This window comes from Candoia aspera, chromosome 3 (assembly GCF_035149785.1).
Source record: "Candoia aspera isolate rCanAsp1 chromosome 3, rCanAsp1.hap2, whole genome shotgun sequence".
NCBI lineage: Eukaryota > Metazoa > Chordata > Lepidosauria > Squamata > Boidae > Candoia > Candoia aspera.
Window position 1 is genome coordinate 179,419,381 of NC_086155.1, and position 13,264 is coordinate 179,432,644.

At 41.0% G+C, this 13,264-nt stretch overlaps 1 protein-coding gene across 1 annotated transcript in view; it reads left to right on the forward strand.

Annotated features, from left to right (window-relative positions):
• The first annotated feature begins 11,486 nt into the window (after positions 1–11,486).
• The window catches only part of PKIA (cAMP-dependent protein kinase inhibitor alpha), a 40,370-nt gene continuing 38,592 nt past the window's right edge, over positions 11,487–13,264 (forward strand). The window contains exon 1 of the mRNA XM_063299411.1: positions 11,487–11,852. The gene's annotated coding sequence lies outside the window, so the exon portion shown is untranslated. The remainder of the gene's footprint in view (positions 11,853–13,264) is intronic.

The following is a 13,264-nucleotide window of genomic DNA, read 5'->3' on the forward strand; positions in this document are numbered from 1 at the left end:
GATGTTAGATGGTGTCCAGAAGAGAGCAGAAAAACGAGTGGAATATAGGACTGCCAGGGGCTAATAATTTTGAGAGTTGTATTGTATTTCCTATATGAAAGGCAACATAAAGCCAACTGTTAGAGAACAACAGATGAGGGCTTATGAGTTGATAATGGTGCTAGGTTCAAGGGAATCCATGTGAATAACACTGCTGTATCTGCATCCCCAAAAACCTGTAACCATGAGTTTTCTACCTGAAGCCTGAATACTGATTTTTTTTTAACAGATGAAGCTTTGTGATGATATTCCATGGACTACTGTTCCATTGACTGTCACTGTGAAGAAATTCCTCACCTTCATTCCATAGCGTGACAACAATCGCTGGCAAATTTCAACTCTTGAAGCTTTCATCTCTGCCATCAGCATGTGAAGAAACCATCTTACACAAACTTTTCAATACAATTTGATTAATAAACAAATAAATAAAGAATATAAATAATCTGACCCACATGTTCCTGTGAAATGCCCAGCTTGACAGCAATCTCCCTTTGAGTGATCCACCAATGATCCTTAATCAGTTAATCAACCTTTCTCATGTAAAAGTCATTGGCTATGGTCAGAGGTCATCCACTTTGTTCTTGATCACACAAATTAGCTCTTACCAGTTCACAGTCTTTACATTTTTTGGCCCAATGGTGCACGGTACTCACATCAACACAGTCATCAATATAAACAACCTGCATTTGGTGGTGAATTTCAATTGGAAGAGTTCCTTCAGCAATCAAAAATTCAATCACGGCATGCTGCTTAAAGCACATTGACAGGTATCAGGGCCATTAGAAACTGTATAAATATTGAAGAACGGAACAATGCCCAAGCATTCTCCTGGCAACTATGAAGTATTCCAGTTAATACCACCACTCTCCATTTTCCCCAGACATCCAAGGGGCAGCAATGTACTTTACAGTATAAGTAGTGAGGTCTAATGGTTGCCTATCCTAGATTACACTCAGACTCACAAGCGAGAGCTTGAATCAAATCTGTATGCAAGTACAAAGAAAGCTGAGAATGAGCAAAAGCGTGCCAAATACAAACTAAAAACCCTCGGTGCGAACGTAAGCCCTCCCCCCGTACAACCGTTTCAAATTCCCCATCCCAGGTGCTCCTAACGAGTTCTGCTAATCAACGGGTGAAAAAGACCTTGAATACAAATGATAACCCAAACCCATTCCTTCCCCATGAAAACAGATAGACAGCCTGGTACAAGGTCTCCCAGCAGCTCCCTCCCAGCCGGAATGCGCGTCAGCACCATGGCATGAGAAATGTTACGATGGACATTAACCATTGCAATGGCGAACATGACATGAGGTTGAATTTGAAAGAAAAGTCCTTCTTTATAGTGCCTTTTTACTAGATGTAGTTAGATGGTGTCCAGAAGAGAACAGAAAAACGAGTGGAATATAGGACTGTCAGGGGCTAATAATTTTGAGAGTTGTATTCTATTTCCTATATGAAAGGCAACATAAAACCAACTGTTAAAGAACAACAGTGGATGAGGGCTTATGAGTTGATAATGGTGCTAGGTTCAAGGGAATCCATGTGAATAATGCTGTGCTGAATCCATCCCCCTCCATTCAAAGATCTGTTTAGGAAAAAGAATTTCATGCTATTTTTGCAGGTATAAAAAGTCACTGTAAGAAGGGCAGGCAACGTTGCTTTTGCTTGGCAGTGAAGGTAAGCTTTTCTATTTCTTTTCAGTCTTTCTTTTTAAGAAGCCCTCCCTACAAATTTGCTAGTCACTTGCAACTGCTTCTCTGTCTTGCTACTGCTTCTTCTGAGAATGATCATCTGACTATATAAAGTTGACCCTGATCCTTCCTGGAACACATTGCAAGACAAAAAGAAGCTGATGAGTCACTGAATATTCATACTGGGGCTCTTTAACCTTAAGGAACATTAAGACAGACACATCTTCAACTATCTCTTTCAAAGTAAACAAACCTCTCCTTCCCGCCTTTCTGACTGAAAATTTCAAAGGAATTTTTATACTCTTACCATCATTTTAGTTTGTTTTCCTTTTAATTTGTTCTCCACCTCCTCAAATAGATTGTTAAGAGGAAGCCAACAGTTCAACACAGAATTATTCATCTCCTATCAGCTCTAGCATGTTTCTATATCTTCTTTTTCCTTCCCCAGAATAGTAACACAACATACTATATGTATACAATATATTCTGCACTGAACTTTTCCAGTTTAATAGGTGCCATATGATGGAAGCATCAAATATGATTGCTTAATTCTTCTAGCAGATGCTGAAGCATAAAATCACTTAAACTAATTTGAAAATTGTCGAGGACATCAGGAGGAAAGCAGAAAAAATAGATGTGCAAGTAAAATGGACATCTATTGTCTATATTTTAGTTGTAACATTCAAAGAACACTTTATGTACAGTATTTCATTCAGTGGAAGGTTGAATCAATGAAAGCAATACATGAAAAGGTTGAGAGAGCTTATGGGTAACATATAACAAAGTGAATTAGTAGTAAAATTCTCATGTAATATATATTCTTTTGAAGAAATATATGTGTATCATAATGTTACAGAAAGCACAATTAATCAAAAAGAGTTCTGTCAGATAAAACTCCACTGAAATCATATTTTCATCTTCCAGGTGTTTTTGTATTGATTGATTGATTATGTGCCATGAAGTTGGTGTCGACTTTTATCAAATACATAGATAGACTTTCATCATGATGATCTGTCCCTAACCTGGTCTTTCAGTGGTGTACCCATCACCACTTACTGAGTCCATCCACCTTGCTTTCATCCTCCTCTCCTTGCTTCCACCTTTCCCAGCATTAAAGCCATCTCCAGAGATCAGTTTTTGTACACTGTCAGAAAACTAGCTAGACAGTTAATGTATTTGTTCAGATAAGCTTGCCTCAATATGTTGCCTTGCAAATGCATTGGTATTATAGCTTTCAGAATTCTAACCAGCATGGCCTTCTTGGAGTAGGGAAAGACTGATTTAGTCAGTGGGTGTCCCTCATGATCCTATTTTCTCTGGGGTTAAAGCATTAATTTTACAGCAAAAAAGATACTTCACCTCGTATTAATTTTATGTGTTATTTATTTTTAGAAATGCATATACTTTTCATAACTAACAATCCCATTCATCCTTTAAAAATGAGGTAATTAATTATAGGGAAAAAATTAAAATTAATTTTAAAAGACACCTGAAACATTCAACACTGGAATTTGGAATATTGCAAAAGGGTTGTATCAAGTAGGAATGTACAAAACACATGTGATCCTTTCTTGGAATTTTCTTGTTCCCTTCAGAATGTATCACTCCAAATTGTTCTGAAGATGTTTTGTCTATTCCTGGAAGCATGTCTTCTAGAATAATGTGGTTTGTGGTATACCAAACTCAATGATCCAGCCCTAAAATGCTTCAAGAATATCACAAATCATTTCCTTGCCTGGAGGACACATTTCTAGAAATGGATGAACCATTTCCAAAGTGATCAGATCATCCCATTCTGTGAGGAAAGCATAATGTTCTGGCAACAGACAGTTTTGCACATTTCATATATGATTAACCAGCTAACATGTGGTAATATATCAGAAAAGTGCATCAGAAAAGATTCAGCCTGTTCATTCAATCCAACCTATAATACTTTTGAGCTCAGAAATAAATTAGATTTGTTCATTCCAGATTCAGCTAAAGCTGTAGGCATCCATTGTAAGCTTCTATTGCTGTGGTCCATACAGTCAATTCTGATATTTTTTACCTCAGCTATTTGCCTTCTGAGAAATAAGTATTCTATGGATAAGGAAAGCTTTCTACTATGGCAGCCATTTTGTTTTTGCAATTCTAGATGGATCCCGTTACAAGAGGCAACTGGAAAAATGAAGTAAAATATGGGAATAACCGTCATTCAAAACAATGTTTGAAACTAGACCATCAAAAACTATCATGACCTTAATCTGTACCACTTGAACAACTTCAGAAAGTGTGTTTGTGTGTGCTTGTATGGTTTGAAGTTGTACAAAATGAGCTGATTCTGCCTTTTGGCTACAGCACCAGTGAAATGCTGGCTATAAGCTCTTCTTCATGTTTCATTGTTCTGGGTACCATTCCAAACACAGCTGCTCCCATTGTTCTGGGTACCCATTGTTCTGGGTACCATTCCAAACACAGGTTTTTACCTTTATAATTGTTCAGTGGAACTAGTGTGTTATATGTAGCAGCCAATGGAAAAGTTGCATTCACATAACTTTGGTTTTCATATGAGTTTTCCTTGTTATTGCTTGTTATTCTATTGCTTGTTACTCACCAGATATGACCTATTTTATTTATGAGATGTAACGAGGTCCCCAAGAAGCATTTGAAAACACACAACTATTATTTCTGTCACTCTCCCTCTCTTTCACTCACACACATATAAACACTCATTTTGATTGAATGGCCCTTCCAGGCCTGCTTCAGCAGCAAACAGAGGAAATTCATAAACCCATTTTGTCAGGAACTCATTTTGTATATTGATCCAACAATAAAATAATAGCATGAAATTCTAAAAATAGCAGGTTTGACCATTTGTGCCTTTTAAGAACTCTAACGTGGTTGAAAATGGTTATTCCCAATGGATATTTTATGATACCATGTGACTCAATAGAGTCTATTTCAGTTAGCAATGTCTCTGCCACAGAACAGGTGAACTTTTCTGACTGAACTTTCTCTTTTTGCTTTGCCAGGGGGATGAAGGAGGTGTAGCTGGTGACATAATTATGCCACTGGAGTGGACAAGACCAAAAGGTTCAGAGTTCCTTTCCTGGGAGCAGATATTAAAGGATTAGGATACCAATGTTATCTTTTTTGCCTTTAAGCCTTGAGAACGTCTGAAGAAAACAATGGTTTACAATTAAATCTCTTGTTAAATTCTGTTTTGTGAGTTTACTGTACTTCCAAAACACCCTTTTCTTGATTGTTCTGATGCTTTAGTCAAAAAGCATATGATCATCCATATGATCAATCACTGAGAATTACTTGAACACAAACATGGAATATGCACAGCATATACAATTGCTATTTTTGAAAGCAATAAAAATAGTTGTAAAAAGTCCATTGAGGAGCACTGATGTTTATAATCAAACCTGCACTATAGGCGTGGTAATAAAGAGAATGGGAAAGGGTAGAAAACACTATAAATATAGTGTGTGGCCAATGGGAGACATGGACTATTCTCTTCAGGTGGTATAATGGGATTAAATCTACAGAGAACGACTGCGTTTATTTTATTTCAGGACTGGCATGTTGATCAGTATTGAAAGCTGTTTGTTGTAGATACTACATGGAAGATACTACAACTTATTTGGTAATCTGGCATCTTTTCCAAGTGTGTAGAACTGGTTGCTGTTATTTTATGTAGAGAGACAATAACTCTGAACATGTTGAAAGATATTCATTAGTACACTTACACATCCAGCATCAGAAATAACATTACTCTGAGCTATTCTTCAACTTGAAGCTGTCCATGCTAGCTGCACAATGGAAGTTTTAGTCCAAAACAACTAGTAGGTAACAGATTGGAAGTGATGTTGTAAGCTTTAGGCAACCAGAAGAAGCCAAAGCTAGCCTCAAGCATTCAGGTTGGTTTATAGTGAGACAATCTAGCAATTGCAGTAAATTCTAACTGAGGTACAATATACACTACTTCTGATCCTGGAGACAGCATAGAGCCATCATTAGTAGTAAATACTGGGAAATGTTACTCCACTCCCAATCTCCATATGTTGAACAGGGTGGTTGGCTGAGGATTTGGGGAATCCTACTTTACCAGGGTTCCCTACCGCATAAAGTTTTCCACTTAGAATATGCATAGAATATTAGAGTTGGAAGGGCCATTAGGTCACAGAATAAAATGAATGCAAGTAAAACAGTCTACCCTGAAAATAATTGAGCAGTCCACTACTCAATTGTTCAAAGTCAGTTGCTCAATATTAAAGGGAATGTGTAATGTAAGGTAATATAAACACAAACGTGATCAACTACTTGTAATGAACAACATTTACATTTTCTGTATGTCTGACCAAACTACATGTTTCAATTTCAAATGTTTTGGAATTTATGTATTTACAAACTAAGGTTTATTCCTTCAATTGTTCAGTACTACATGAGTTATTATTTACAGCAAGTTTATATTACAAAAAAAAAAACCCTTTTATTTTCTTAAGTCATTTTTCCCCCATATTTTAAGGATTCTATATTTCTTAACTGTTTTTCTTCCACTGCTTATCTATACATTCTGTTTACTTTCATTCTCCCCTCTCTATTTTATTTAGTTATTCTCTCCCACTTAGCATGGGAAAGTTTTTTTTTTTTAACTTTCATTTAACTAAATAGGTTTAGGGGCTGTTTGCTCCTTCTCTTTCTCTTTCCCTCTCTTCTCGGCTTTTCAAATTAGATAATGACAGAAACAGAGACTTACCAGTTGCTGTCTCTTCTGTTGTTCATAGTCTTTCTCTTCAACCATTCAATTGCTGAAGAGCAGCAGGCCTCTTTCTGGAAGTCTTCAAATGTTCCTTTCAAGCTTTGAATCTTTATGTCTTCCATCATTCAGACATACTATATTACCTACTCCTTTGATGAACAGAAGTTTCACACTTTCTGAGAACCCTCAGCTTCGTTTCTCCTCCAAGCAGCAGCTACAAATTCCTAATAGCACCATGTCTCTATTTAAACCTTCTCAGCTCCACCTCTCAATTTCTAGAAAGGTAAGGTATCTACACGCAGTTCAGTGCTATGTGGATGAGTTCCCATGATTGATAACCCTAAGGCATCCTGTCACACTTCAGACAACTTCAGTTTAAATTCCATCCCAGACCCAGAACTGATGGGGAATCATATAAAACAAGGATAGGCAGCCTACTTCATGTAGACACTTAGGGCTCCAATTTCCAACAGTCCTATAAAGAATGGAGCTGATAAGGTCTCCCCTCTAGAGGAAACTGTTACGTCAAATAGATCAGGTACTTTCCATGGCCATAAAGAAAATGGCTAAGTCTCTGTAGACTGAGAAAGGTAGTAGGAAAATCCCTAGAATTTAAACCCTGAAACACAGACCTATGTAAGTGCCTTGATTTCTGTACACTATAGGGGACAAATCTGTATATGGCAATAAAGAGACTAATCTTGCCAAATTCTGACATGAGTCTTCTGGAGAACTGAGCTGCCTATATGAAATCTCATAGTTAGATTTGTCCCATGCTTGTAAAGGAAAGCCTTCTCTTAGAGATCAAAAATCAGACTATAGGTACAGACCTCCTTGCAACCCTGATAACTCTTGATCAAATCATTTGTGCCTTGCAGCCCTCCAACACTTGAGTACTTGCTTACTTGCCCAAGTATGATGGGAATCGAAACAAACAGATGACCTTCCTATTTTAATTATGAGCTCCTGGGCATGTTGGAGATGTTTTGTCTTGGGTGACTTCAATTTCTATACCGTGGGAGAAGGATCCACTGTAGTTCATGAGTTCATGGCCTCTATGGTGACTAGGGGCTTGTCACAAATAATTGTATATGTTCGTACGTTTATGGACTTATGCTAAACCTGCTCTTTACTTCAGATTAGATGAGACATGCTCTAAAAATGGAAAACATTGACACCTGTTCTTTGTCACAGACAGATCATTTCCTTATCCAACTCAATAAATGGGAAATACAGATGTGGACTTTTAAGATTGGTTCAGTCCAGACTAATGGACCCAGAGGGATTCCAGAGGGGAGGCTTGAGGAGTCCCCCCACAATTTGCTGAGAAATTCCATCTCATGCCTGGTCAACATGCTGGATGAGATGCTCCTGTAAGACATTGCCAAATGGCTGGGGAAGAAGAGGAAATGAAGCAACTGAAAAGATGCCTAGGTTAAGTGTGGTGAAAAACCAGAAGTGGATGTGACCAAGCACCAGTAAGAGCTTATATCTGAGGCTACGTGGTGGTAATAATAGTAGTCTCTCATATGGGAGATAGTCAATGTCTCTTTGAAGGATGGGTTAATGCCACTGGCACTGAGGAAGCTGGAAGTTCATAGTCTGCTGAAGAGATCCATGGATCTGGTAGTTTCTGAAACTTCAGCCTGGTCTCCAATCTTCCTTTTCTACTGTTGAGTAGGTTATGGAGAGTCAGCTACAGAGAATCCTAGAATAGTTTATGCAGGCCTCTGTCAGTCAGGAATCAGACAAAGAAATGGGACAGAAACATCATTAGTCACTGTGGTCAATTATCTTTGTTTGGACCTAGATGGGAGATTGTTCCTCTTGATCCTATTAGACTTCTTAGCATTCACTATGATCAATTGCAGTATCCTAGTGGATTACCAACATGAGTTGAGAGTTGGGGGCACCAGGCTGTGATGGTTCTGCCCTTATGTGAACGAGAAGTTCTAGTTTATAGTTATGGAAGGAAGAACTCAAGGCCTTCGTTAAATCCTTGCATGGCACAGGGCCTGGTTACTTGCAGGACCACCTCTTTTCTAGGGTTCCTGAACATTCCACCAGATCTGACAGAGTGTCAGGTTCCTGGGGACTCAGTGCTGTTCTCTGTGTTATTTAACATGTGTATTAAATCATTGGAAAAGGTTATCCATTGGTATGGGGTGAGCTGTACATCACCCCAATCCAAGCTGATGATGCCATGGAATACCTGAACCAGTATCTGGAAGCAGTTAGGAATAGGGTAGCTCAGATTAAATCTCAGAAAGATGAAGTTGGTAGTCATCAGTAAATTCATCACAGTATCTACCTCTTGACAGGGTCATGTAGTCCCCAAAGGAATTGGTTCATGATTTGGAGGGGGGGGGTCTTCCTAGACTTGCATCACCTGTTCAAGAAGCAGGTAAAAGCTGTGATCAGGGAGGCTTTTACCCAGTGTTGCTTGGTGTGCTAATTATGATCCTACTTGGATCAAGATTCCATGGCAGTGGTAATTCATTTAGAGAGATTATTTATTTATTTCAAAAATTTATACAGCGGTCCATCTTACATACAATACAATACATACCCTGGGTGGCTAACTACAATCCACAAAACAATATAATAAAACTTCTATCTACAAAATAAAAAACAAAATTAAAATAATACAATAATGAAGGCACCATAACAGACTCACAACACAATCACACCTATATCAGGATCAACTAACATCCTTACCTGGGGGAAGAGCCAGTTCTTCATGGCCTTCCAAAAGGTAAGGAGGACCAGGGTTCTCCAGATCTCAGGGGAAAATCTGACCCATTAAGCAGATATCATGATGGAGCAGGAACATCTCTGAGGTCCTACCAAGTGGCATTGTTTAATAGAAGAAACCTGGAGCATGCACACCCTGTCAGATCTGCTGGAATGGGCAGGACCCTAGAAGAGAGGCAATCCTGCAAGTAACCAGGCCCTGTGCCATGCAAGGATTTAAAGGTGATAACCAGCAAAATTCATCACTCTGAGCATATGACCATCCAGCACCCAAAACTTTGTGTCGTCCCAGTAGCAAAACTACTGGGCACCCAACACTTTGTGCCATCCCTTGCTCTGCCATTAAAATCCAATAAAAGTTTGTCTACTTTTTGATCTGACGGAACCACAGGGGCATTGTATAAAGCATGGTAGCCTAAGCGTTCAATTCTTAGTAAAGGGGTTTGAACCACATAAAATGTAGTATTAACTATAATAGTTGTGTCTACTTGATGAATCCCAGTGAGGATGAAGCTGCTCAGATACTGCCTTCTGGTGGTCATGTGTAAAACCATATATACTGAAATAGTCGCCCGCTAGTGTGTGGTGAGAAATAGACAGGTTTGATAAAAGTTGAATCAAGATCTGCATAGCTTCCTTAAATCTATGGCTAAAACTTAATTTTTTTCCTCAAGGCCTTGCACCTTTAATTCTACATGACAATTTTTCCTCAACATGGATCAAGGCTGTTGAGTTCAATCTCACAAAATTAGGCTTTTCTCCGTCTTCAGTCCTAGAGATGGACTACGACAGGGCAAAACTAAGCCTGAGACAAAGGGTAGAGGATATGGAGAGGCAAGCAGACCCAGAGAAAGCCCCATTGCTCTTCACTCCAGACTCTATCAGATATATTTTTATCTCTGCCAGGTATCTTAGCCAGTTAGAAGTAGTGAACCACCGGAAAGCCTTCTCGTTCGCACAATGCCATGTGCTCCCCTCTGCTGTCCTGGATGGCAAATACAAAAAAATTCCTTTGGCTTAAAGGCTCTGTCCATGTGATTCTGGAGAGATAGAAACTATCAGACATGTCCTTCTACGATGTTCATTTTACAGCGACATATGTACAAAATTCATTTATCTGATGATTACTAGATATCCTGGCCATTCTGATACCAAATATCTCCAGATTCTGCTCCAAGATGAGTGGACTACAGTTACAGTGCAGGTAGCAAGATTCTGTGCAGCAGCTCTTAAGGGTCGTCGCAACCTAATGAAAAACTTATTCTAAATATTTCACTTTCTTTTATAACTATGTACTGAACATTTTTAAATAACACTTAATTTTAACGGTTAATAATTGATAATTATAGGATGTTACAATTTACGGAGTACTAATATCCTGCAATACAGGCAGCACTTTTGATTTTATACATAAATGATAATTACCCTGTTTAACTAATTTTCAACATGGATTGCATTTCTTTTGTTTAGTTGAGAATTGCTGTCAGACACATGTGGTGTACTTTTACTTGTACTGGTCAATGACTGTAATTAAAGATTTAAGATTAAACACAGTCCTTCCTCCTGCGGAGCCTAAGATCATCTGGTACAGCAAATATGCAGATGTGCCACCACCAATTGTCCAATCCTTTCTGCGAGAATAGTTGAAGGAGCATGCAGAGGGAATGGCTGATGGTCCCTGAAATGTGCGCTAACATGATAGTACCCAGTTGAGCATGTGGAGAAGAGAGAAACACTCAGAAAAGAGAACATAGAATATACATTAGTTTTTCTGCACTGTGTTGGAGTGTGTATATTATATAGGAATGCATATGTGTGTGGACACACACACAAAACTGTTTCCTGCCCTAAGAAGCAGAAAGGAAAAGGAGTTGTGCAAAGACTCCGGGAGAATTTTCAGTGGGGGAGGACTCTGCCCTGCTTATCTCTTTTTCCCCAGATCGGGATGCAGGGCAAAAGGAAAAACAGGTTTTCGTTTGGTCGCCTCTCCAGCCCAAAGGGAAGCAGCAGTGCTGTGACTCCCTCTTCACCTAAACGCCGCGCCTTCTGCACAGCGCCGTCGGCCCTTGAGATAAATTCGGGGAGGGGGAAAAAGAGGCGTTCTAGTGAGTGGGAGAGTCCATTTAGCCTCCTAAATCGGGGTTGGAGCCAGGGGAAGTCGGGAATTCCCCTCGGCCTTCCAAGCGCCCCCTATTTCTAGGGAGGACCGTTGGTACACGCGGATCTTCCAGAGGAACGCCGAGCTTCCCATCTCCTTGGAACCCGGGAAAGCGCATCCTCGACCCATCCAGCCTTCCACGGGGAGGGAAAACCTGTTCGTCACCCCTCCCCTCCGCGTGTAGAAGCTGAATGCGGTAATCCAGGGGAGGAGCAGCAGATGACTTCATGCAGCAGGACTGCCGTGAATTTGGAATCAGCAGCTGCAGCTGTATGCTGGGGAATGACTGACAGCGGGAGTACCCCCGGGCATTTGCCTGGCGATCCCTCCTGCCCCGGCGTTCTTTTAAAACCGCAGCCACGGGGGGTGGTTGGGTCATAAACTGCTGAAAACAAGAGCCCAGCGGCGGCTTAGCCGCAGCGAGGGGGCAAGCAGATGCGTTAAATAATCGGTCGTCGGAAAGGTGAGTCGATACGCACGTCGCTCTTCTCCCGCCTCACCCACCGCCGTTACAAAACGGCGCTGGGGGGAGGGAAAGGAGCCCGCGGCGGACGGGAGGGCGGGCGTAGCACGTGCTTCGTTAGAGGCGTGTGCGGGTGACCCGTTAATGTGCTCGTCGAGCTTGAAAGACGCGTTGCGGGGCTGCTGGAAAGCCGCTTGCAGGCGTTGCTCAGCCGGGGAGTCTTTCTCTGTCGGAATCCAAGCCGGGGTCCCCGTCAGTCTCCCTCGGGCCAGCCCCCCTCCGCTCTTGTAGGGGACGGCCGCTTGTTCTCCCGCAGAGCGGCGCGCGCCTTGGCTGCCCAGGCGCGTCCTTTGGCTCAGCGGCGGGAGCCCCGAGCGCCGCGAATTTCGGAGCCTGGCCCTTCGCGCGTGGAGACGCCTCCCCGCAGCCCAGGAAGGGTCAGCGCTTGTTTTCTCAGCCGCCTAAAAATAGTCCAAGTCGGAGGGACGGTGGGGGCAGGGAGAAAAGCGAAGAAGGTCAGTGGCGAACGGTGGACTGCGCTTCCTCGGAACCTGCGTGTTGCTTAAATAAAAGGCATCGGAGGTGGTCCGTGGGATTTCGACGGACAGAAATAACCTCCATCGTGATGGCTACGAAGCTTAAAATAGCTGATCTATGATAGCTCTACGTTGATAGAAAGGTAGGCTGAGTACAGTGGGAAGGATTGGGTTCAAGTGTGTGTGTGTGGGGGGGGGGGTTAATCATTCTTCCTAGATCCTACTGTTGCTTGCCCCACTGCTTTCTCCTTTTTCCTGCTACCACGCTGAGAGTTGCTCTTAAGGTTACCTTACCTCCATTTTTCTTCTGCACAAGCAGCCATTTTAATGTCATACACATAAATTTGCAGTGCCAGTTGGTGTAAAGTATCCATGAGTGGTTGATGGCATGCATTCACAAGAACCTGTTATCAAAAATTTGGTTCCCAGACCCATGGTTCAGAAAGATAATTTTAGATGTAATGGTTGCATGAGTGAGCATGGAGTATATGGCCTCTTTTATTACATATGCAGTACTTCACCTACTCAGTTCAAAACAGGTTCAGTGTTTGGTGGAGGCTGTACATTTTGTTGAGCGAGCCCTACTCTGGTGCTGAATAGGACTACCAGATCTGGGCTGTATAAAGTCAGATGACCACTAGACAGCAACAGAGAGTTGGCTTCTGTGTCACTTTGTTGCCTTCTAATGTTCATCTGTTTTTTTACAGCCTTGATCTGCTATTCCTGAAGCCCTGCCAGATGTAGGATTGCCTTATTTGGGTTATTTAGATCTTAGGTGAATAGTTTTTGGTAACATCCATTTAAATTTATTTAACAAAGCCATGATAATTCAATCCATAGAGATTCCCACCAGCTACTTTTCATTAAAGTTTTCTG